This window comes from Varroa jacobsoni, unplaced genomic scaffold, assembly GCF_002532875.2.
Source record: "Varroa jacobsoni isolate VJ856 unplaced genomic scaffold, vjacob_1.0 scaffold_1110, whole genome shotgun sequence".
Taxonomy (NCBI): domain Eukaryota; kingdom Metazoa; phylum Arthropoda; class Arachnida; order Mesostigmata; family Varroidae; genus Varroa; species Varroa jacobsoni.
The window spans coordinates 49,453-72,699 of NW_019214012.1; the positions used below are offsets into that span (position 1 = coordinate 49,453).

General features: G+C 43.7%; 2 long non-coding RNA genes across 2 annotated transcripts in view; one reads left to right on the forward strand and one right to left on the reverse strand.

Annotated features, from left to right (window-relative positions):
• The window catches only part of LOC111266727 (uncharacterized), a 9,395-nt gene extending 3,071 nt beyond the window's left edge, over positions 1 to 6,324 (reverse strand). The window contains exon 1 of the long non-coding RNA XR_002684244.2: positions 6,024 to 6,324. This is a non-coding gene — a long non-coding RNA (uncharacterized LOC111266727). The remainder of the gene's footprint in view (positions 1 to 6,023) is intronic.
• On the forward strand, positions 1,879 to 7,587 carry LOC111266726 (uncharacterized). The gene is made up of 2 exons (XR_002684243.2): positions 1,879 to 2,056; positions 6,315 to 7,587. It is a non-coding gene; the product is annotated as an uncharacterized LOC111266726 (long non-coding RNA).
• The last annotated feature ends 15,660 nt before the right edge of the window (positions 7,588 to 23,247 follow it).

A 23,247-nucleotide genomic window follows, 5' to 3' on the forward strand; every position in this document is an offset into this window, starting at 1 on the left:
TATATACTTACATAGGCCCATATTTATCTTGCTCTGTAAGTCTATACATATATAGATATATATATATATATACTTAAATTAGACCTATACATGCCGGAATCCTCGTGTGTTAATAGCGTCGTGCTATGATTCGAACGGTTATTGTCACACACTAAGTAACGGCATGAGCCATTTGCCTGCTGTCGCAAGGGTCTCGCTCCCTTCGGATCGGACCGCGCCTGTACTTCAGACGCACACATCTTGATCGTACACGAATTGTTCCGAAAGTGATCACAAGAATGAGGAAGTTCCTCTTCACGCAACACGGATAGCGCGCATCATTTTTCGATGTCAACGGGGCTAGTAATGTGCAGTAATCCTGGCTATCATTTAGGACAGTTGCGTGCTAGGACAACCCATAGCAAGCGGTCACAATTAGCAGCAGAATGGACGAGGCAGTGGCAATGGCGGTCACTGAACAGTAGCGACTATTTGTTTAAAGTTTAAATTAACATAATGGGATTTTGTCTGTGCATGCAGGGTCTGCTGCTTCCAGTGATTCTGCTGGAGGATTTTAGATTTTTATTTAATTTATGTTCGTAAGGACCTTGCATCGCCTATAGTACCATTATATGTTATATTACAACCCCGGTTTCTATTGCAACGACGACAGGATCAACAACAATGTAGCTATTAAGCTCGATAAATTTCTTTGATTTGTTCCGGTTAACGTTGAGCATCTCTCCCCTGTATTAGCAGATATATACACATGTGTGTATATTGATATATGTGTATATTGTGCTATATTATACCTACATAAAAATATTGGTGGAACTAAACAAAAAAAAAACACGTAACGTCAACAATTTGACAAGAAGGACGTTACGTCCATTGCCCTGTTATCCTACGACAATGTTCGCGCGTTGTCCTGGAATAACAGTTTAAGCTACATGCTGCATGCGCGATTTAATTTGCCTGAAGCTCTTTGCTTAGTTACGCACACCTGAGATATAACTAGTAAGAATATAGATACTGGCTATATTAGTTTTTCCACCGTTGTACAGAGCTTAAGAGGATCACTTTGTTTTATATAGAAAAAAACTAGTGCAAAAAATCAAGTATTCCATAGTTAAGGTCGCTCGTTCAGACTTTTCCGTCCTCTAGAACCGATCGCGGGGGTAGCTGGCAATGAGAGCATAAGTCAAGTGCATTGTGTTATTTGTATCCGACATTAGTTTATAATAAGCTATGTGGCGATTGCGCACATTTCCTAAAACTAGATATACACACTAAGTATCCGCGGTTTACATGCCGATGTAACCGTAAACATTTGTTAATAATCTTAGTTCGCGTTTAGCCAGCTCAGTTACCTATAGCTTTTTCCCTTTAGTAGCCGCCAACTCAAACTGGGTCTCAGCCAAGAAGAAAATAAACATTACCCCAGAGCCGCAGTTGGTCTCCGCCATGTTCCAAGCTGTTATATATAGCAAGGAAAAAAGAGTTACAAGAAGTGTCAACGGTTATGACGAAACTCTCTGAATGAGAGCAACTGGTCAGGTCCTTCAGAAATGACATAGAGAAGTAAGTCGCTATTACCGTTTCGGCATCAGCAAAAGCTGTAGCCGCCAATTCGGCGGAGGTAACCAGAAAAAAACAGCGGCAGCTGCTGTATGTATGTGCGTGCGCGAAAGAGTGTATGCAGGGAATAAATTTAAGTGTAAAGAAAATAATTCTGTTATCTATCGTTGCTTTTTTTTTGTCTCAGCATTGAAATATTGTGTTGCCAGTCGCAGCACAATGGCGTTGCCTATGCTGGGAAGCGAGTTGGACACGGGGTTTGTTCAGATGCACAAGCGATTGATGCTTCTACTGGTCAGCTGCTCACGTCGGCGGCGGCGTTGTTGTTGACGATAGAAGTGTTGATAAGCGCCAATGCTACCAGCTTCAAGCCCGCGAGAATAATGGCGGCGGCGGCGGCAGTAGCGCCACCATCAGCGACCGCCATTGTCATAGCTCAATAGCGTCCAGGTACAACTACAACGAGGAGGGGACCAAGAAATACAGAGACAGGTAGCCGGTAAGCAAGCAAACGTAATTGTATCCCGCTTACAACTATCAGCTTCTACCACAACAGCTGAAATATACAGTGTAGTGTAGTGTAGTGTAGTCCAGAGATCCATGGCTACACGATACAGCAAAAGGAAACGAAGCCAGCAGCCTGATGGCCATCATCACTAGTAGCGCCATCTTGCCGCCGCTAGCGGCACAATAATAATAAACACTCAATTATATTTGTCATCAGTCACGTTGATAGAGTACCCAGATGATAGGGGCCACGATAGCTGCAACAGTGACTTTAACCATGTTTTTGGTGGCGTTGATGACGGCTGCTGTGTTGGTCGATGCGACAACGGCGCCGAAATGATGAAGATGATGCCGTGTAGCCATTGATGTTTATGCTTCTATCGCTACAAGCGCAGCTGATGGAATACATTGATGGGGATATTGTTGCTGATGGTGACGCAACGAAACTGGCTGCTGGTACCATTTTTGCGTTCGTGCCTCCTTGCCTTCCTACTTACTCGAGTCTTGCGAGCGTCGCAGAGCTGATCGTAAGAATGGTGAATGACTGATTGACCGAGCTGAACGGTGGCACCAAAAACGGCAATAACAACGACAGCAGCCCGTCAGTCAAATAAAAGCTCGTCGGATGAGTCACACCAACCGTATACATGAAAGGCAGGCTTATGAAATTTTGTTCTTCCGATCGTATCATTTGACCAACCGCATTACCGAGATGACCGTACCATCTCGGCATTCTAGGCGCAGCGTAGTCGTCGACTAAGGTAAAGATACAGGAAGCAAGTTAATAAGAAACTTAATAGATTACAAAAAGGACAGGACAACAATACCCAAGATCCGCGATATCAAGAATTCGGCCGATTCGCTAATACGAAAGCGAATGAACCGAGACCCCGTGGCAAAACCCAGCCGGGGTTCTGCAAGCCGAAAAAAGATCAAGGCCGCAGAAAGCCGTGGGGACAGGGCACCGCTGACGAACAAGACGCGGTGACAAATTACTTTATTTGCTTTACCAGCAAACCTCTAAATATGTAGCGGAATAAAGTCGTTTGCCCTCTAAACAGCAATAGCGATAGAACACGACCCTGCAGATCGCACTGCGATTTGTGTCCAGCCAGGCCTAAATCATTTGAAGCGGAAAGCGAGAAACGTCTAACTAAATTAGTGTGTTTTTAATCTAAGTTACTGCGAATATGGGTCTCAACTACTGGAGGTAAACAGAGTGGGCAAGCCAGTTATCAAGCTCACATTGACACTGAATCAGCGGGTAACACTGATTAGGTGATGAGTCTCAAAACCTTATATCTCAAGAAACTTTTTAGAGATGGTGCAGACAACCTAAGATTTGCTAATGCGAAAATTATAGGCGTTTCAGCATCTTCAGCTGACTCCCTTGAAGTTACTGGATTAGAATAAATGAAGTTACAACAATGAATAACGAGTTTAGGGAATCGTGCTGTGCAATTTCAGTCCAGCCAGCTGTTATACCATGGCGCATGGTGACTCCATATTACGAATAGAAATAATTACTGATACAATGACGATTGGAGTTAATATAAAACACTTGCACGTGGTGCATATAGCAAACGAATCTGAGGGGAAATGCCTTACATTCTGATCTATATCATGATCTTTTGACATATCGCTTCCCATTTCTCCATGCAATCCTTAACCTCCATATAGGATAATATCACAACAAAATTTGTCAAATCAGTGACCATTTCTTATAGTTGATGTATTGAGCCACAGTGGTAGTCTTCTGTGATGGCGTAACATCTTCCGCGGATCGTGGCACATCAACGATCGCATGACTGTTGACATCTATTAGATTACATATTAAAGATAAGTATCTATTTATAATTGACCTATCAGTCGTATCGCTTCGCCGTAGGCTCAACGCATTGCACGGCATATCCGTATTTGATCACGCAGCGTGTAGAGAAATAGGGCCATTGATTGCAGCCATTGACAAGCCTTTGGTGTTAATGGCACTGGAAGAAACCGTTGTTCGCCGCATCGACACGAAAAGGAAATTCAGAATTATCGACCATTTTCCGTCGCATTGGCCACCGAACGCGGTGGGCGGCGAGCGCTACTCGTCACCAGATGTCTCGTGCGTCCTTCTGCCTCTCCCTTCCAGTTCGCGTACTCTTCGCATATAGTTTCTGTATAGTTCGTGGAGTCCCTCAAGCGTGAAATGGTTTGATCTATCAATCACCAGCAGTGACGATAGCGGTGGCGGCAACGGCATCAGGGCAGCCGATTGTATTCATCAATAGCGCGGACGAGCAAAGCCATCGATCATTGCAGCCGAGGCGAAAAAGACGAAACTATGTAGGCACGAAGGGACGTAAGAAGGCAATGCAGAAAAGTCAGCTGCTACTGAACGACTTGTTACTGAGATAGGGCCACTAACCAAGTTGTGGGACATGGCAGTATTAGAAATATCGCTGGGTCACTTGGAAAAATATCCCCATGCCACGCTGTCGACCAAAGATATCGCGTGCATCTATGTGTGGCTGTTCATCTACGCAGCTGCTATAACGAAGTCATAGGGTAATAGTGTGTCAGGCTTGTGGAGTAAAATAAGGTGAACTGAACAGACAGATTTGTCAATGGAGCTAAAAAATAAGAGAGGAATAGACTTAACAATAAACAGACGGCGGACAGGTCTGTAAGTAGTAGACAATGTTGACAAAAAACTCGAGAAACGTATTTGATACGAGCGTATGTCGGATGCTTTCAATATTCTATATAATGTTGGTCAATAACAAACATTATAGTGATATGGCGCTTATAGAGGTAATGAAGGAAACGTTGGGAGGGTACTGGGAGTACGTCGAAGGAGAAACGAGCCACTGCACATCGAAATTTTATGCATAATACGTATACTATTTTTTTTTCTGTAGATAGAGAATTATTATAAAAATTGTTTTCGCTTGCGTTCTTTTTGCGACAGGTAAGGTTTTTTTTTGAAACCATATGCGAGAATATTTAAAATTATGCCAGTATAAACTCTAGGTACATTGATTGTTTCTATTAATGCTACTGTTCTCGAAATCTGGGGCAGACTTTTTTGGCAGAAATCTGCTTTTCAAGGCTGAATACGATCCCTATTCTTCAAGGCTGAGTTTTTCTTTGGATATTTTGATTATAATTAGTTCATATATATTGTGCCCCGAAACGTCAACTATCTATTTAATGTTAAATGGCCTGTTTTATGAAAATGGTTGCCAACTCGATACATACTATAATAAATGTAAGATATTTTGTAAATATATGCGAAGCCCCAATATCAAAATAATAAGATAAGGATTCAGAAGAAAATAGTACTATCTAGATTAAACTATCAACTATCGCATTCGCGGTTACCCCGTACAAGTTTATTGGCTTTAGTGGCATCAATATGTTCTAAATGGCGACTTGTCATTGTTCTTGAAGTACCGAAAAAAGGATCATTTGGAACAGAACATTAGTAACCATTTGGGGCCATTAGATATCAGGTCGAAGGTTAAATATTTTACTAAACCATATCCAGCGTATCCAACCAATACTTAATAATTGCAGTACACCAGAAGGATCCTCCCAATTTTTCTTGACTGAGAGCATTTCAAGAACCTTTTTTATATGATGTTTTACAATTCTACCATAGCAAAATATGCAAACAAGACACGGCCAACGACCTGTAAAACGCTGGCTCTTTAGGGACACTAAAGATATTGAAACGAGCTTAAGAAGCTCCCGCCATAAATCGACCGTCTACATAAAAGTTGATGAGAATAGCTTTCATTTAGGCCAGATCTTCATCGCATTTTTGCGGCTTGTATAGTTGTTCAAAGCCGAAATTGCTGCCAGAAATATTTAAGATACAGCTCCCCTGTTTCATTGTTATCGCATACCATAAAAGTCATATAGCAATCATTCGTATAACCAACGAGTAATAACAATATTTGACAACGTACCATTAGTTTGCCCCCAACAGAAGCATTTCCCGAAGCAATCGCGTGCACATGGGGCAAACAGATGATATCCACTGTGTAGCTGACTACAATTTGCGGCTATCGTCTCTGTGCGTATGCAGCTATAGCGAGTGGTGTCCTTAGCAAGTGGTCACTAGCGACTGGTTCAGAGTAACCCTTCATCTCTTTACCACCCAACTGCCTTTGTTGGTTTATGACAGCATAACTGCATCCAAAGGTTTATATTAGGTAGTATAATTACATAGTATATGTAACACCACCTTTTCACTGCAGTTTACAACATGATGATGGACCACGTATGGGGGGAGAAGATTACGGCGGCCGGCGGTAGCGTCAGTGGTACTACCGACAACAAACTCGACGACGCCGGCATTCTGGGCAACGTAAGTGGTAACACCGCTAAGGACCGCCTGGCGTTGTGAGCTGCAAAACGAAGTAAAAAAAGAGACAGATACTTGAATTGCTTTTATTGGAGTAGCGCGGAATAGTTGACTTAAGTCCATGGCCCCTGTCACGACCTCTACGCTCGCGGTTTACAATAACGAAACACACAACGGCGTCAGGTGCTATTGCTAACAACAACGAGAAGCAGAAGTTTTACCACAGGACCGGTAGTATTCGCCGTAGTACAATAATAACAGGAGCATTTTACTGCCTTTAAAAGTTTACCATCAGCAACCGCAATGCACTTTTTTCCCTATAAATTTGGTCCCCTTGGTGGTTCGTGTGTCGCTCACTTTAGTTCAACCACGGTTCCCGCTGCTGTATTATACATAGCGACGCTGTGCGGTTGCAGTTACGGTGCCGGTGGGTCGGAGGGACATTACAGTGATTCAAGCGACGCCATCATCACCAACAAGGACCAAGTCGTTGGTAGCGGTTACCAAAGCAAGCGGAAGGAACCTCTTATCATATTAGTCAGAGCGTCGTCGTATTCGCGCGGAGGGGGTTAGTTGCTTCGGAGTCAGGGGCCAGGCTAGTTGTTGTTAGAAATGTAATAACAGCCCACGACTCCCGTTCGAGATTGTGGCAACTGCGGCAACCACGCCTACAGGGGCAACAAGAGGGCAGCGCTGACGGGCGTCCGGAGGCAATAAAGAATGCAGCCAGAGGGTAAAAGGGCAGCGAATATAGCGATGCTACTCGGTGTACGTAGGTTCGCGTACTGTGCCTTTTTCTAGTTGCTATAGCAATGCGGTTACCGTAAAAACCTTTTTCGAGCAAAAAAGATAAAGTAAAATAGATAGGAAGAAAAAGGGAGAAAGTGAGAAGGACGAAAAAATAGGGTACTATATAATGATATCATGATAGGACCCTTAGGACTTTACGTAGGACTAATTGAAAGCTGCGACAGCAACGGTGTCATAAAGTGATCAAGAATAATAGAATGTTAACGGTAATAGCCGTCATGATGATAATGATTAGTACTTAACTAACTGGAAGACGAAAAGCGGGAGATAGAGCTTAGTGTAGTGTAAATAGACCAGGCAGTCTATAGAGGTAGCTAAACGTAAATAAATGGAAATTACGTGATGGAAAATGGTAATCTAGTGTTCTAGCAAGCTGGGTTTAGTACTGTGTATTGGAAGATTAGTTTCTCGTGTTCATGATAAAAAGAAAGGAACACATACCGAATGAGCTTCCGTTGTGTGGCTTTAATAATGAAAGACAAATTACGTCAACGACTCTTGAACAAGATGTAATAAGGGATCTTCAAAATGGCATGAAAGACATCCATAAACTGAAGCGTCCATATAAATAACTGTAGAGTCTCTGTGATATATATGACGAAACACTGCGTCGACTTAAAGTACTCGTATGAATCAGTTTTGCAAAAATGAAATATTTGAAAATCAAAAACAGAGTAACTCTCGGGATGGAAACACTTTGAAATGAATAAGTATTATGTCGCTTTTTTGTTATCGAATCGAATATTACTAACACTGTCTTAGGAACACCATTTTCACTTGTTATTGACAGGTTACACAAGCACACGATAGCCTTAGTGTGTCAGCCAATTTCTCAACGATACGTGTGTACAAGGGGCAACTCGGGTGAACCCTCTATTTTCACTTGGCTCGGTTTTTTCAAAGGGGCTTGTCGGCGAGGAGAGGAAGATGTTGTTGGCGTGAGACTAAGCAGCGTGGCTAACCTGACGACCCCCTGAGAAAAGCTTGTGCATCCTCCACGCTTTGTGAAGTGCTGACCTGACTGCGCTGTGATCATAAGCTTTTTCTCCGCCGAAGCTGTTGACGGTCCCTCATGAAAGGAATTCTCTAACCACCGCCGCCGTTCTCGTCTGCTCCTCAGCGTGGGGTCGCAAATCGCGGTAGATCCTCGCAGCAGGAACACAACGAACCACACAACCCTTTAGCAATAAGAGAAGTCTACACGCACAGAAACAGCCAACTGTAGGGCTGTGAGAACGTCGTTACCATCGTGGCATCCATTTATGTACCAAAACCCATACCCTGCCCAATTCCCTGTGGCTGCCTTAGCCGAGTGCGTACATGTAGATATAACACGCGTATAGTGTACTGTCTGTGTGTGACCCAGTAGACTATCAATATATTAGCTAGATATAACAGGGCGCGTGGCGCACGACAAACGAGATCTTTATGGTGACTCTTTTACTAGGCAGGGAAGAGAGGCGCCTGGGGAGCGAATGGTGTACCCTTCAATATTTGTCTTGGCCTGAACGTCCGAGGCTCGGCAAACTCGTCAAAGGTTGTCTAAGGTTACAACCCGCGCCGAGCCCTTGGGCATGCTGCCTCGTCTCCTGTTATTACTGCTTCACGCATCGTCAGTAGCAGTCACATCATTGCACGAAACGAACCCCCTCACACCCAGAAGTGCGGTATTTTATTATTATTCAAATTCAAATTTTGTGCCGTATAAACACAACTGAACGATCTGTTCTTTATATGCACTGTGTTATAGTTGCACATAAACACGTGGCTAGAGTAGGTAAAAATGCTTGTGCACGTATATTGTTATGGGCAGTACGCAAAGAGAGATAGCTTGAAATCATGGTCGGTGCACCAATTCATCCACGGAAGAGCGCATAATACCTGGGTCGTCGTGTCTAGAGTGAATTTGCTACCTAAAGTCCTAAGGACGAAATTTCATCCTATTACGACGGAAAAGATTTAAAAAGTGGTACGCAGCCCGGCTGATAACTATTGTGGTTTTACAGAGTGAGCCACTCTGATTGGACTCTATAGTATAATAATACATAGTTATACTAAAATAAGCGCCTTCTAAATCTAGCTGCACCAAAAGCCTTCGTTCCGTCACAGGCAGTTTCGCTGCCTCGGGAGGCGTTATGGCCTTTTTGAGGCAGTGTAGTTGAGCACTAAGGCTGCTACTGGCCTACGCCCAAGGTCTTTAAATCTACATGGCTCCTTCCACACTCGGCGTACAACTACCTCCGTGTCTGCAATTACGACCTCGAACGTCTACATTACATAGAATACTTTAAATTTGCATTCTATAGTCCCCATGCTGACGCTTCGGTAAGACGCTACGATAACCGAGATGGACCGCGCTTTTCAGTGGCAGAGGTGAACAACGCCGAAAACGGTCGACAACATGATTTTTTAGATGAAGCGGAATCAGCTATAACAACTAATGGCAATGCTGCATTAAAACATGGTGACAGATTCAAGTGTAATGAAATTAAATAATACTAACCCCCAAAAGACGTAGTTTTCTTTCTTGGATCGGAAAAAACAAACTTTTGAAGTAGCTTTTTTTAATTCGTTTGTCGTGATGGCCGATAGATCACTATGCTATTTTCTGTTCGTCTTTGATTACATAAAATTTCAGAACAGAACATAGGACGGCTGTTATCTTTTTTGAGTTCGTGTAGTTGACAGCCACTACCTCCCAGCACTAATTGCATATTGTAGGTACGCCGCTAAACGCATATCCCTACCCTACTATTGTATACCGTGTTTCCTTAACAACAGCAGGATACCTTGTTAAGGTATCGCCCTACCTCGAAATAATTTGAAAGTGAAAGTGACCTGATTTCTGTTAGCAGGCTCTCCATATCACGTCTGTCATTGTTCTAAAAATACTGTGTATAACGAAACTATAAAAATATGCCAGGACGAAGCTTCATATCACTATAGCAGCAATGAACGCGTACTTTAGTGACAGAGTTGCCAAATCAATGTCAAGTTAACAGTTGGACTTACGATAGTTGCGATTAACTTCTGAGTCGCACTAAATTAACTTTAATTCAATTAATTAAAACCAACATTTTCTAAATTAACCTACCAATATTCGTGTCTGCAGGCACAGAGGTGCAATAGTGCTGGTTGAATTTAGTAGAATAAACCGACTTCTGAAGATGCACACGCTTCCTTAACGATTTGAAATAAGATAGTCTAGAGATTATGTTTAACTTCAACTTCCACTGCTGATATTTTTTCCTAGTATGCAATTGGACACATCTAATTTTCTAATTTGGAAAAATTTCCTTGTCAGACAAGCAGTTAGATGTTCCCATACATGAACGCAACGGGAAATTTTAATGGCTCCACATATGAGATACGTGAACGAAAACTAACTTCTATGCATATATATATATATATATAGCTTGACGCTGCTAGCAATGAAGACGCAGCTTCATTCTCAGTTCGTTTGCTGTTATCGTCGAAATAACTGAAGTTTTCATTTCGGTAGCTTTGTGACGGTGTATAACGCTCTCGAGGGTAGTCTCGGGCTGTTGAGTACTGGCATTTGTCGTCTGCCAGCGACGTTTACGTGACGAAGTGGCACTCCTCCGTGCTAGTGATACCTCCCTAACGTCAATTTTATCATGCGGCCCCCCAACGTGTGTACATCTCTCGACTTGAAAATCCTTTGTGCTACAAAAAAAAACAGCCACTACACACACACAGCTAAGTATCATAGTAAACAACAACCAAGCTAGATAAACCTACTACAGGCATTGTCCTGACGGTCATGGTCAGATTCTTCTTTATTGCCTGTGAACTCCAGAGCCTGTAGGGGAAGCGCAACGTGTAGCATAGTATACTGCTATCAGTTATCCTGCAATCCTGACAAAAAATCAAGAACTAACTCCGTATCCCTCAAACTTTTAACGTTGAAGCTCTTGTTCGAATATTGACGACAACAACAAGTAAAAGACTTTTCATAGTGTCCAGTTCGTGGGTTAAAAAGCTAGGTCTAGTTGTAATAATTTTCTTCTATTCTATGGTCATCTGCGATCGAATCGACCACGAACGCTTGATGGACCGGTAGATGTCGCTCTCTGAAACGACTTCATGGCGATGTGATGATAGATGAGTGCAAAAGACTCGCGTTACAGTCGGTCCAGCATTAGCCAAAGCTCGATTGCACCACTTACGAATCTGGACCCTCGACGCTGCTTCGGTGAACCGGCTGGAAGGCATCACGTACCCAAAATGTATTCATGCAGTTATTCTATTATTCATTGGTCGTCGGATATTTGGGTGCAATGCAGTGTCTAGCTGCTACAAGGCTTGATGATCGAGTAGATCAGCCTTGAAGAGAGAGGTCGGTGTGTTAGCCTCTACTTGGCTGTGCGGAATAAGCGGCAGAATTATAAACAGCGATGGAGCAGGACGCCCCGAAGAACGAAGAACTAGATAGAGCAACGAATAGGTCTCTGAGCTATGGCACTAGTGACTAAACCCAATGCCCTGGGCTTGAAAAAAACCGAAGGGACATCGAATGGGTAAATAGGGTGTAGGAGACGTGGTTGTGGCCGCGGTGGTGAAGGAGTCTGACAGATTACTCGCGACGTCAATCGATCAAAGCTGATTTTTTCAGTTTCCATGAGCCAGTTATGTAGACGGCTCATCTTACAAGCACAAGACGGCAGCATATGTAATGCTGAAGAAGTGGGAGACTGAGAATGCCCAAGCGACGGCCAACGACTTAGGCCTGAGGAGTCCAGTGATTCGTGTTCAGTCACGGACATCAGCCACAGACGACCATCGACCGGAATGCGACCAACGGTAGTCATGCATAGCGAAATGCATGTACGGATTAAGCTATTCCCCTTGCATGTTCAAATTACATGGCCGTTTTAATTGTTTACACCGACGTTATTGAATTAGGTGCTGTCATTTGCCGTACTCATACAGATGGTCGTCGTGCTCTCGTCTGGTAGGAATGTTCTTAACTGCGGTACAAAACGTCAGATTTTATACGAAGTAAATATCCCTTATTGAATTTTAATGGAAGTTTCATTCGGACCGATTTCTCAAGGCTGAAAATAATTTGTGTAAGGATGTTCCTTTCTTTGACCTAATTCAGCTGACATTCCTTCATTGCATAGGTCAATCTATCAAACGAAAAACCGCTTTATACGCTGTATCGTTTGCCGAACATACGAGCCACCATCTGCGCGTTTTTAAATCTTTGTTGGCCTTGTGTGGCTTCGCTGTTGTCGAGCTTAGCTTACCACGCTACTTGTAACGTGCCCTCAGAATAGTAGCTATTGCCATTTCGGCCCGATTTTGCAGTCAACAGCAACGAACTGTGGGAACGTCTTATAGTAACTGCTTCTGTCAATGCTGATGGCTACCGTAGGAGCCAGTTGATGCTTCCACCCTAGTGAAGCTTGATATTGCTAGTTAATTCGGAATTTACTACGAGCAGATGCGTGACAGACTCCCGAGGCTGTGACGCACTTTGCTTTGCTCTGTGCTAGTTGTTTCCTGTCTGCACCTCGCTGACGAGACAAGACACCAACAAGCACCGATGCTGCGAACGAAACTGGAGTGGCGATACTAGACCTGTCAACCTGCAGCCGACCCTACGGCCTAAGAGCTGTTACAACAAGGCTTAAGACATGGGCGAGACAAGGGGTCTAACCGGCCGTGAGTCAAGGACAGCTGCCACGCGGTGTACCTCCAGCAATCAAGCCGGGGGCTCGCGCGCTAGCCCAGAGAATTTGGAGATTGATAGAAAGCTGTCGACTCAGGCAACTATAAGTAACTCCAGCCTGAGGACGTAGGATATTGGGGATCAATGATGGTAAAACTGGATCGAGTAACCAATTTAGAAGAACACAAGGAGGTAAATTCATTTTATTACTGTTTCGGCTAACGCAGACTTCTAACAACTGAATGCAAAGTAAAAAAATTGCATTCCAACATTTTTATAGCATATAAAAAAACATTGATATGCCCATCAAACCCTTAGTTCACTGCGGCCTACAACTCGTTTTTGCTGCGGCAAATATGAAACAGCTTTTGACAACCCGTAGTGATACTGTAGTTGCAACAGCTCTGTAGGTTATAGACTACCGCATGGCAAGGTATTTTAAGGTTTCGGTCACCAGCTCAGCCAAACTACTGCCAGGATCATTTGAGCCATTGCGTCGTCTGTCGTTTACCGTTGAGAGGAGAATGTAGTTAGCCTAGCTAAGGGCAGGCCGACTGACGGGCTTCCTTGGTGTCGCCCAACGTTGCCATAGGCCTCTCGTTGCCTCGTTCGGGTGATAAATTGGAGTACTACATGTACTCTCACTCTGTCAACGTCATCTAGTCACCCATTCTTTTGCTCTCTCTGTCAGCTACTCCCTTTCTTCTTCTTCTCGAAGACTTCTGTCATAGCCTCTATACCGTCACACTTTCTAGCTGCAGCCGCCACCGCCGCAAACAGGCCTCGAACTCTGAAGACAATGGCCTGTCTGTCTAGCGCGAGCTACCCCCGACAACCACTAACCCGCTATGCGTAAAGCGGTTCTATCCTGAAATCTCTTCTTGCCTAAGTGATCGTCCCAGCTGCCGAAACTTTCTCATGCGCTATTCGTATTATGAAGGCGACCTTCCTTAGTGAATTTCCGACAAGCGTAGCCCTTTCCTTGCTTGCTTTTGGCTGCCCCCGTTCTCGTTTCCGTTTCTCGGGGGAAGGAAAGGGAGAAAGCGCGAGTGAAAGGAAGAAAAGTAAGAGGTGACGGGGGTGCTTCGGGCTAGCGAAGAGAAACGTCGCAAAAGAGAAATAGGGAGAGTTCGCGAAGCCTCCGCGACATGCCGCTGTGCCTACGAAAAAGGGAAATTTGATGTATGTGTGTAATACCTTTTTCGAAGGTTATCCATCTTAATTCGCTACACACAGACTGGCAGGTCGGCAGGCTTCAGGAAACCGACGATCCGCCTTGTCCTTTCTCCGGAAGCCACCGAGAAAGGTTCTATGTGCTTTTGCCTCGCTTACAGCCGTCGTGGCCGGCGGCAGAAGTATACTTTGGACCCACCCACCCACACGTGCACACACAGTACCTCTGAGTGACACGGATACATTAAACGATGTGCACGAATAGTACGGAAAGAGAAGAAATGCCCGAACAGAGAAAGCGATAGCAAAAAGGAGAGATTATTGAGTCTTGGCTATTACTTTCACACACACACACACACACACATAAACGGAAAACTCTGGAAAATGAAAATGGCAGCTTCTGGTGAGCCGTCGGTTGTACGGGATCGAGCGTTCCCTAGAAGTAGCCAATTTCGAGAATAACTAATCTGAAATACATCTATAAGTCACCTGTAGAGTGAAACTCGCATAAACAGTTCTGAAGGTGGCGCTCACGATCATCTGCCTCTTCGGGCTACTCAAAACGTATTGTCTAATATATTCTACTTAGAAGTTACTATTGAATAATATATTCTACTTAGAAGTTACTATTGAAATTAAGTATGTTTATTCATATTTTCCCCAAGTAGACCGATGTATGTCTCACATCTTCGTTAGATCCTGCCATAGAGACTGCACTGCGCTATGTTGTTCAAAAGCTTCTTTCGACCAGCATGGCGCAGCAGCGTTTGTTAATGTAAAAAAGTGCAGGAAAATATAGACAACAATGAATATCCCGTTTCAAGCAGATAGCTATAGATCCGTAATGGATCACGCCGTTATTTTATCCATTGAAATTTTTTTCCAGCTCTGTTAGTCAATCGGGGATTCCCAGACCTCATCCTCCTATATATATATATATACGTACCACATATGCACATACAGCTATATTCCGTTAGGGCTTATTTCACACTTCTACCAAATACTTATGTAGCTTCAGAGTAATTGCCTAATTTTTTGGCAGATCTGAGTTTTTTTTTTGGCTTCTCTCCATTTCGTTTGCACGACGCGTGATTCAATGCTGCTCGCGCAGTAAAAGCAGAGCGTTACTGTGCCGTAACGATAAGTTGCTTAGTTAGCATACTAGCAATGTAGTCTGCATGTCTTTCTACCACTATCACTAGTGCTATGTTCCGTCAATTTGTTTCGCTCAGGGATTTTGCACCAAAGAAATCAGTCCGAGCATCCACCCACAACGTGTACACGCAGATGCGCACATGCACACTCAGAGATAGATGAATCGTAGGTGGGACGTCGTTGCGTTCCCGTCGTTGCCTGTGTTCCCTTGTGGTGTCGTCCGCTCGGTCGTGGCTCGTTATTCCCTGCTCGTCCTTTCTCCGCAACTGTCTATTGAATAACGCACTAAGATGGCGACAATAGGATAGATCGCTTGCGTTGCCCTCGGGTGCCGGTATTGTTCAGTTATACTACTGCCGACGCGAACGTGCTAGTGAGTTTGATCAGTATTTTCCGCTCTCTATTGCTATGTGCTCTTGGACATGTGCTAACGTCGATGCCTGCAACGGCCAGATCTCGTTGTTGCTGTTATTAAGGACAAAAGCATATGAAAAAAACCGAATTTAGAATCAGAAGCGCAGCCAGATCAATCGCTCCACTTAATATTAGCCTACGAAGCCCGTGCTTGCAACAGTGCTGTCCATTGGAGATCTTTGCGGAGGCTGCCTCTGGATCAGAAAGGGCTGACTACGGAATTAGAATCGCAAAAGCAATACTAATAACAACGAAAAATGAATAACTAGGTATAAACTAAGTTACTGAAATTAGAAAATCACAATAAAACTGAAATAAGGAAGAGATTGCTCCTTGATAAAAACAAACGAGCGACTTCTCGATTACGATTACTCTGTATTGCAGGGGGATACGATAACAGCAGTAAAACAGCATTTGATCCAAGTTCAGTTAACCTCTATAAAATGTCGATCGAATATTCAATCATTTACGATAACACAATAGTAATGTTTTATATAATACAAAGGAAAATCACTGCAATACTTGGGTACATTCTTTAGGTGGGCGGGGTGGTAAGCGGAGGGCTTCGTTACGCCCTGTTAGCTATAGGAAAGTAAGCATAACCTTAAGTTCTAGTTAATTAATACAATCTCTCATCACTGTATTCCAAGTGCAGGCACGTATTTTGCCCTTCACTACACCAAGCTATATTAAAACATCAGATAAAGTATGTTCACCATGATTAAATGCATATAACAGACAATCTCATCATCAGAACATCTTTAATATTAAGCCAAATATTCTCAGCCAATAGCCTCATCCGGCCCAAAGATCTATTTCGAACCACCCCTATACGTAAAGTGCATGCTTCTGTTCATACCATCCGTACTCAGCGCTTTATCTGCTGAGTATACGTATTGTACATAAATACGATATTTCTCTATGCTTCGAGAGTTTTACGTCCGGGTTAGGCAGTTCATCAGACGGCATAAAACGATGTGTGTCTGTGCCGGATTCGAACCTATACCATACCGTATTTATGAGATAAATAAGCTAACCACATATCTATCACGAGGACCTCTACCGTCACAATTCCTTAGCTAAATGGCTTTTGAGAACCAGCAACCTCGATCACATAAGTTAAAACCTTTTTACCTTTTTCCATTAGTGATGAAAAACAGATTTGACTATTAAGGAGGCTTTAAAACGGTTACCTCGAACAATGGTAAATGCAGACTGAATTCATTTGTTGCTATAGTTCGAGTGTGCTTTTCATTAGGTGTAGGAAGCTCTCCATTACTTCCTGACCAACCTAAAACAGCTATCCGGTCTCCCGCCTAATCCCATCCCAGCTAGATCCCGTTCCTAGCTGCGACGGGTCTTGCGACAATCGTCTATTTTGCTTGCGGGGACTCTTACGTGCAGATAATACAAACCATCATTAAAGCAACCATTGCTTATTACCAAATAGCAGAAGACAGACCCTGCAAGAAAACCTAGGCATTCCGAACGAGAAGAGATTCCCAGTGAATCTCCATCATATACCACATACACACGCGTACACAGCGTAATGAACCGGATACGTGAGCACAACGAGTCGTCAAGCTGTCGCCCATCACCGACATTCGTTGACGTCTCCCTCCGCTGGTGTAGCGGGAATAGAAGAATGCCGATCGAATACCCGGAACGGTTTTGCCATCCTGAAGCATCGTGATGACGACACCAACAAGAACGAATACATATATCTTTGTCCAGTTGGCCCATTATGTTGATGAAGGTGGTAATTGTGATGGTGATGATTAATGATAATGCCATATGCTATACGGCAAACGCCATAATACCACAAGAACAAACAGGACGCCGCCCTCACTGCGGACATGACAGGGGGTCAAAGCGGGGATGTACCATATGTCATCAGGTCGCTATCCTGTATTATATATTCGCACTGACATAGGGCAACAAGATAATGTACGACGACAGCAGAACAGACTGGCAAGGGGCAAGCCGGTTGTTTGCCTATTTTCTCGATGGTATCACACTTGAATGAGGAGCAGGAACAGGTCGATTAGAGCTAACAACGGAGGACGGCGGCAGCGAAAAAGCGCTACAAAAAATAAAATTATGGATGAACGAAGTCTTAGCTGGGCGTATCGCATGCGACAATACATACGATACTTGGGACATAGCCTGGCACCGCTTTCAAGCCTGCCTAATAAGCGAACGAGAAAAATGCTTGAGCTTTACGCAGATCTCATTGCTATCTGTGTACTACGGGAAAAATTGGCCAGGTATAGTGATCTACATGAGTTATGAATAGGTTGCATTACCGTCCAAAACGTAGAAGACCATCAAGAAAGCGGGGCGAAAAAATACCGCATTTACATTGTAAAGGGCAGACTCGTAAAAATTACCTATATGTGCATCAACGTTGTACGAACGCATGCCCATTTCACGTATCGTATCTTTTCTCTTAGTTTGCCCATCAGACAGTCAACTGTTGTTGGGTCGTTGTTGTTGTTGTTATTATTGCTGTCTTTGCCCTTTTCACCCCAGATGTTGGGCTTAGAGGCAGCGAGCGCTGAACTCGACTGTTGTCGGATTTCTATTACCGTCAAGACAAGAAGGGTAAAGCATTGTACTTGTGAATTCATGACGTTTGCGATTCTAGCGTTGGTAACATGGCGGAGTGCGTGCCGAAGCGACTGTTTGTAAATACATCTTATGCCGTTTCGGCATTTGTTGTTGACGTGGAATTTTGACGGACGGCGTAGGAGACGTCGGGCCTGGTCGCAGAAGTGTAAGGACTTTTAAGGCGACGAATTTGCTTCATACACATGATGCCTGATGTGAGACACAATGCATTTACACAGTGAGAGGGACGACGTTGCGTCGCGTAACCGACCAGACGACACACTGATGACGACAGACAGCATCTCATAATCGTTAAAACGATATCATTAGCGAAGTTGTAGCCGCAAGTTTGTAAGGTATGCATTAGAGCGTTAGGCCTTTAGGTGCCATGAAGAGCTCAGCAACTGTAGTTCTGCCCAGTAATTTCGGTATGCTTTTACAACGTACTCTGTTTCTCGGTGGTTTCTGAACTCGTTTCAACCTATCAATTTGCAGTCTATCGACTAGCTATAAAGCACGTGACGTGCCGCTAGCAGGAGAATCAGTGTGACGCAAAGTTTCAGTATTGAATCTTCGTCTTAGCAGAATGCTACATCCTGCGTATTCGAGATCCGCGACAATGGTAGAGGTAAAAAAATAGAGCTACGACAATTAAAATATTGCAAATAACAAAAATATCGCTTTTATTGTGTTTGAATTATAAAAGCTCCCTGTTCTACTCACGTTTGATGAGCTTATACCTGATTGAGGTCATTGGTTGCAACAAGGTCAGCCATATTCATAGGACATGTTCTTCGGTCTTGCAGCAGCCCAACCTATTTACGTCTAATAAACAAGAAAATATGTTTTTGACGGCCTAGCAACTCGGTGTTTGATAGCAGTGCAGATTGGGCTGCTGTATGGCCAATCTTGTTGCTCAACGCGCGCTGTTCTTAACGGAACAGGGTGATGGGGATTCTCAATAACAACTCGCTGTTCCAACGGTCAACACATGCGTTTTTTTGTTGTTTACCATCAAAGTTGCAGCACTCCTCTCTCTTTTCGTTTGGCAGCACGTACCGGAAAAGCGATCGGGTGTCGCGTCGCGTTCTAAGTAATTCAATCGTACCGGCCTACAGGCAAGAGTAATTCAGCACTAATAATATTCTGTTTTGATTTACTGTACACGTAACAAATAAATGGGGATCGACAAGATAACTAGCTCGTACATCACCATTAGCAACAACGACGACCAGGTGAAACATCATAAGGCTGGGAGGCAAAACGATATAATAATGATTGCATAATAGAGCGCGTCTGCCATCAGCGTTGCGATCATCGACGACAAAGCTCGATTCAGGTCCCCCCACTCTGTCCGATGGCATTGTTACTGCTGCCGTTGTTGGATACGGAGGAAAGAGTGCAGGGGTAACATTGTTTTTTTTTAATTTGCATAAGAAAATACACGGGTCCATTGGCCAGCGCAGTAGTGCCTGTCTAGGGATAGTAAGACGAGCTGTTCCCGACAAAACAATAGCGAACGGCAGTGAAGGATGCTGCTAACATAATGCCCTGTTAAAACAACTATTGTGTTTCGCTTGTAGTTCTATAGAGTTGTCGCGTTGCTCGCACAAGGGTACGCATACATTATATCCTTACCTACAGGCATTTTCGCATGGGATAGGTGATGAGCTCTAGGGTAATTGTCTAATAAAAACAAAATAATCACTGGAAGGTCATTGTCAATACTAATCTTTCGTTGTCGATCAATCGACATACAGGCGATGTAAGCTCCCGGTTTCCCTATAATTTTTCACCTTCGACTGCGGGTTTAATCAAGTGGGAAGAATTATAGTTCGGCGTAGGCTATAACTTACTCGTTCAGTCTTTTAAAAGGAGTACAATGTTTAGAGGTCTATTCTTTTTCGATACTACCGCAATATCAAATACAAGCATATTAATAATATTAAATGTATATCCTTGGATGCAACGCCCTCTGCACATCATCGAATATACTCGTAGCGGTCTATTACGTGTAGCAGATCCCCAACTTATTTTATTACATAGAAATAAACAGTTAACAAATGCACATGTGGACGAGATTTTTCCGTTGTGGATCACTGTTCTGCCAAAATATTATTAACATTGGAAAATATTGTTTGTCTACTCAACGTAATAACAAAAAAAAAGATTGCATGATGGAGCTTCGCTTTTAATACGGTATCCATACCGTATCGTTATGTGGCTTAGATTCAGGTAATGAATACCATACCAAAATCAACAAGCCTATCTACATATATGTATGTGCAGAGTAATCAAACCATATAGACATACACATATGCTGAAAAAAAGGCCGAGAAAATAGCAATCCAGCAACGCCAGTATATAAATAATACGGTAGTCGAAATATTATTAATAAGTGGTCAACAGGATGTTTTGTCGAGTAAATGTTGAATCAACATTTACATCATGTACACATCGCTGTACTAGCATCAGCAGGACCCTTGCCTACACGGGCCTTATTAGTATATGTAGGTATATGTGGCATTAATAAAAAATCATCGGCACACAATCATCAACAGCCATCATATACATATCATCCAAAGGTCATTGAATTAACCCACAATTACTAAACCCTCCAGACGTTCACTGAATATTGTTTTTGTCATTATTATAATTATTATTGCAGGACAACTGTAGTGCCGCGCACCAGTGATAGTCATATATATATATATATATATATATATATATATATAGAAGATTTCAGAACGTTTAAATATTGCTAATTATCGTTGCGAAACAGCGAGTTAGCAGTACAACGTTTAATTTCCACGTTTCCTGATTTCGGCAGATTTGTGCCTGCTATGCATTACTTTGCAGCTTTTTCTTGGCTCATTATTTTGTCCTTTCAACATGTTTCAGTTAAGGTGCACGGTATGGTAAATAGCGGGGGAGTTCGAATCCGGTCAATACGATCGTCGTATGCGGCATTGGAAACTCAATTAAGGAATAGTCCCAGACAGGGCTTCTCCTGCATTATTTAGACAATAACGACCAAAAGGCTTATTACTTTGGACACGTGCTAATGCGTCCATTTTCTGGCTGTCAGAGACGTTTACTAAATAACACACACATAGTGAAAGCTACATCCTGAAACAGCCTCACTTCTTTCCGTTTTCGTCCCTTTCTTATTTAGCCGTTATTCCGTGGTTTTGTTATGCCGTATTCGGACCGGCGACGAACGTGCAGTCAGGGCCAGCGGCAGCGTTTGCGCGTCCTGTCGCTGATCGACCTGCTGCTGACAGTGATGGCAAAGGCCGAACTCATGCTCGTAAAGATAAGGCGCTCGTGTACGAGGTACGTAAAACAAGCGACGTTTGTTTTGTCTTCATACATACTCGCTATTCATCACTATGTCTCGTGTCAACATGTGATGTTCTACCAGAATATAGAAACGTCCATGTTCATCTCCATACACAACACAGATACTCAGACGCACACACACACACACACACACACACATACAAATAAACACGAAGGTGGCGGCAACCAAGGCCACACAGAAAGCAAGCTTGTGCAGGCGTTAAGGCTTTGAATCGACGTATTTCTAAAATAGCAAGAGAAATATGGAAAGCGAACGGGGGCGAGTCATGCCAGGGATTCCGCTTCTCACGAGTATTACCGCCCAAAACGTTTTTCTTAAGCACAGTTTATCCTACTTGCTTTGTGTTCGAAAAATAACGCGTTTTCCCTTGTACAGCCACCGCTGTAGTTCATACTTGAAATACCTCTTTTGGTTTGTTCTCCTGCACATTTTTCTGTCATTCTAGTGTGCTCCTCGTGTCGTAAAGAAGTCCCCATAACGTTAATAGCGGGAACACTGCAGCGATAAAAATGCGTCGGTAATAAAAAGCACATGTTGCTATTGCTGCTTCTTATCCCGTATTTTTTGAACAACGAACCGACGACAGCTGGACGGGAAAAGCCGAACCCCACTTCGCAGGAGAAAAAGGCCCCCGGGAAGTCTGAACGACACTTCCATCTTTACGCCTTTGTATATTTGTATCGTGTGCGGTAGAGCCGGGAGTGCTTCAGTACTAAGAGAAAGGGAGGCGGGATTCTAAGAATGGTAGCGACTGTCGTTTTCAGTGCAGGACACAATAGAAAAGCTATCTGTCTGCTAAAGAATAGCATGCAAAATTTTGCGTTTTACATTGTGCAAAATGCGATACAGAACATAGTGAGGCCAGCGAACCAGCACTCGTCGAGGACAAATCGGCCGATGAATGGTTTCGCCGTCTGAGGACTGCCCCAAGCGAGAAGAGACGAAATGCAAGTGACTGTGTTGACGCGGACGGCGTTGCCAAAAAAAAAACGACAAGACACGAGTGCGGTGGCAACGAAGTCAAGCAGGGGTCGAAGGGAATAGACGGCCGTTCTGCCTATCGTCCCTTCAGTCGGAGAGCAAAATGCTGTGATGGACGGGCTTCGCTTTCTTCTCTGCCTGCCTGTCTCTACGTCGTTGTCCGTCTGCTATAACTGATGCTCGTACCGACTAACGTACAGAGTAAGGGATAGTATAGAGGGGAGGGGAAGAGGTTCGGTTGCATAGAATTCACAAGCAACGCCGTCAGACAGTGCGGGCGAATCCCTATGTAAAGCGGGCGAGTCAAGAACACTCGGCGGGGGGCAGTCGGTGAGCCAGTAAAACAGTGAAACAAAGATACGTTCTGTCATTTCTCCAAAATATTAGGTAACACGTTGGTGATTGTCGGACTCACTGGTTCTATTGTGAATAGGACAGATAGCGTGATATGAAAGATGCAAAGCGGTCACAACGCTGTGCACATCAAAACCTGTGCTGGCTACGAATATCATTTGGCAAGGACACGATGAAGGGGGGGGGGGGGAGGTCGAGAGCTTCACCGCCCTTAGGCATGCGTGGGACAGGCGTGAGGCAAAGGACCATCAGTACGCTAGTAGTCTA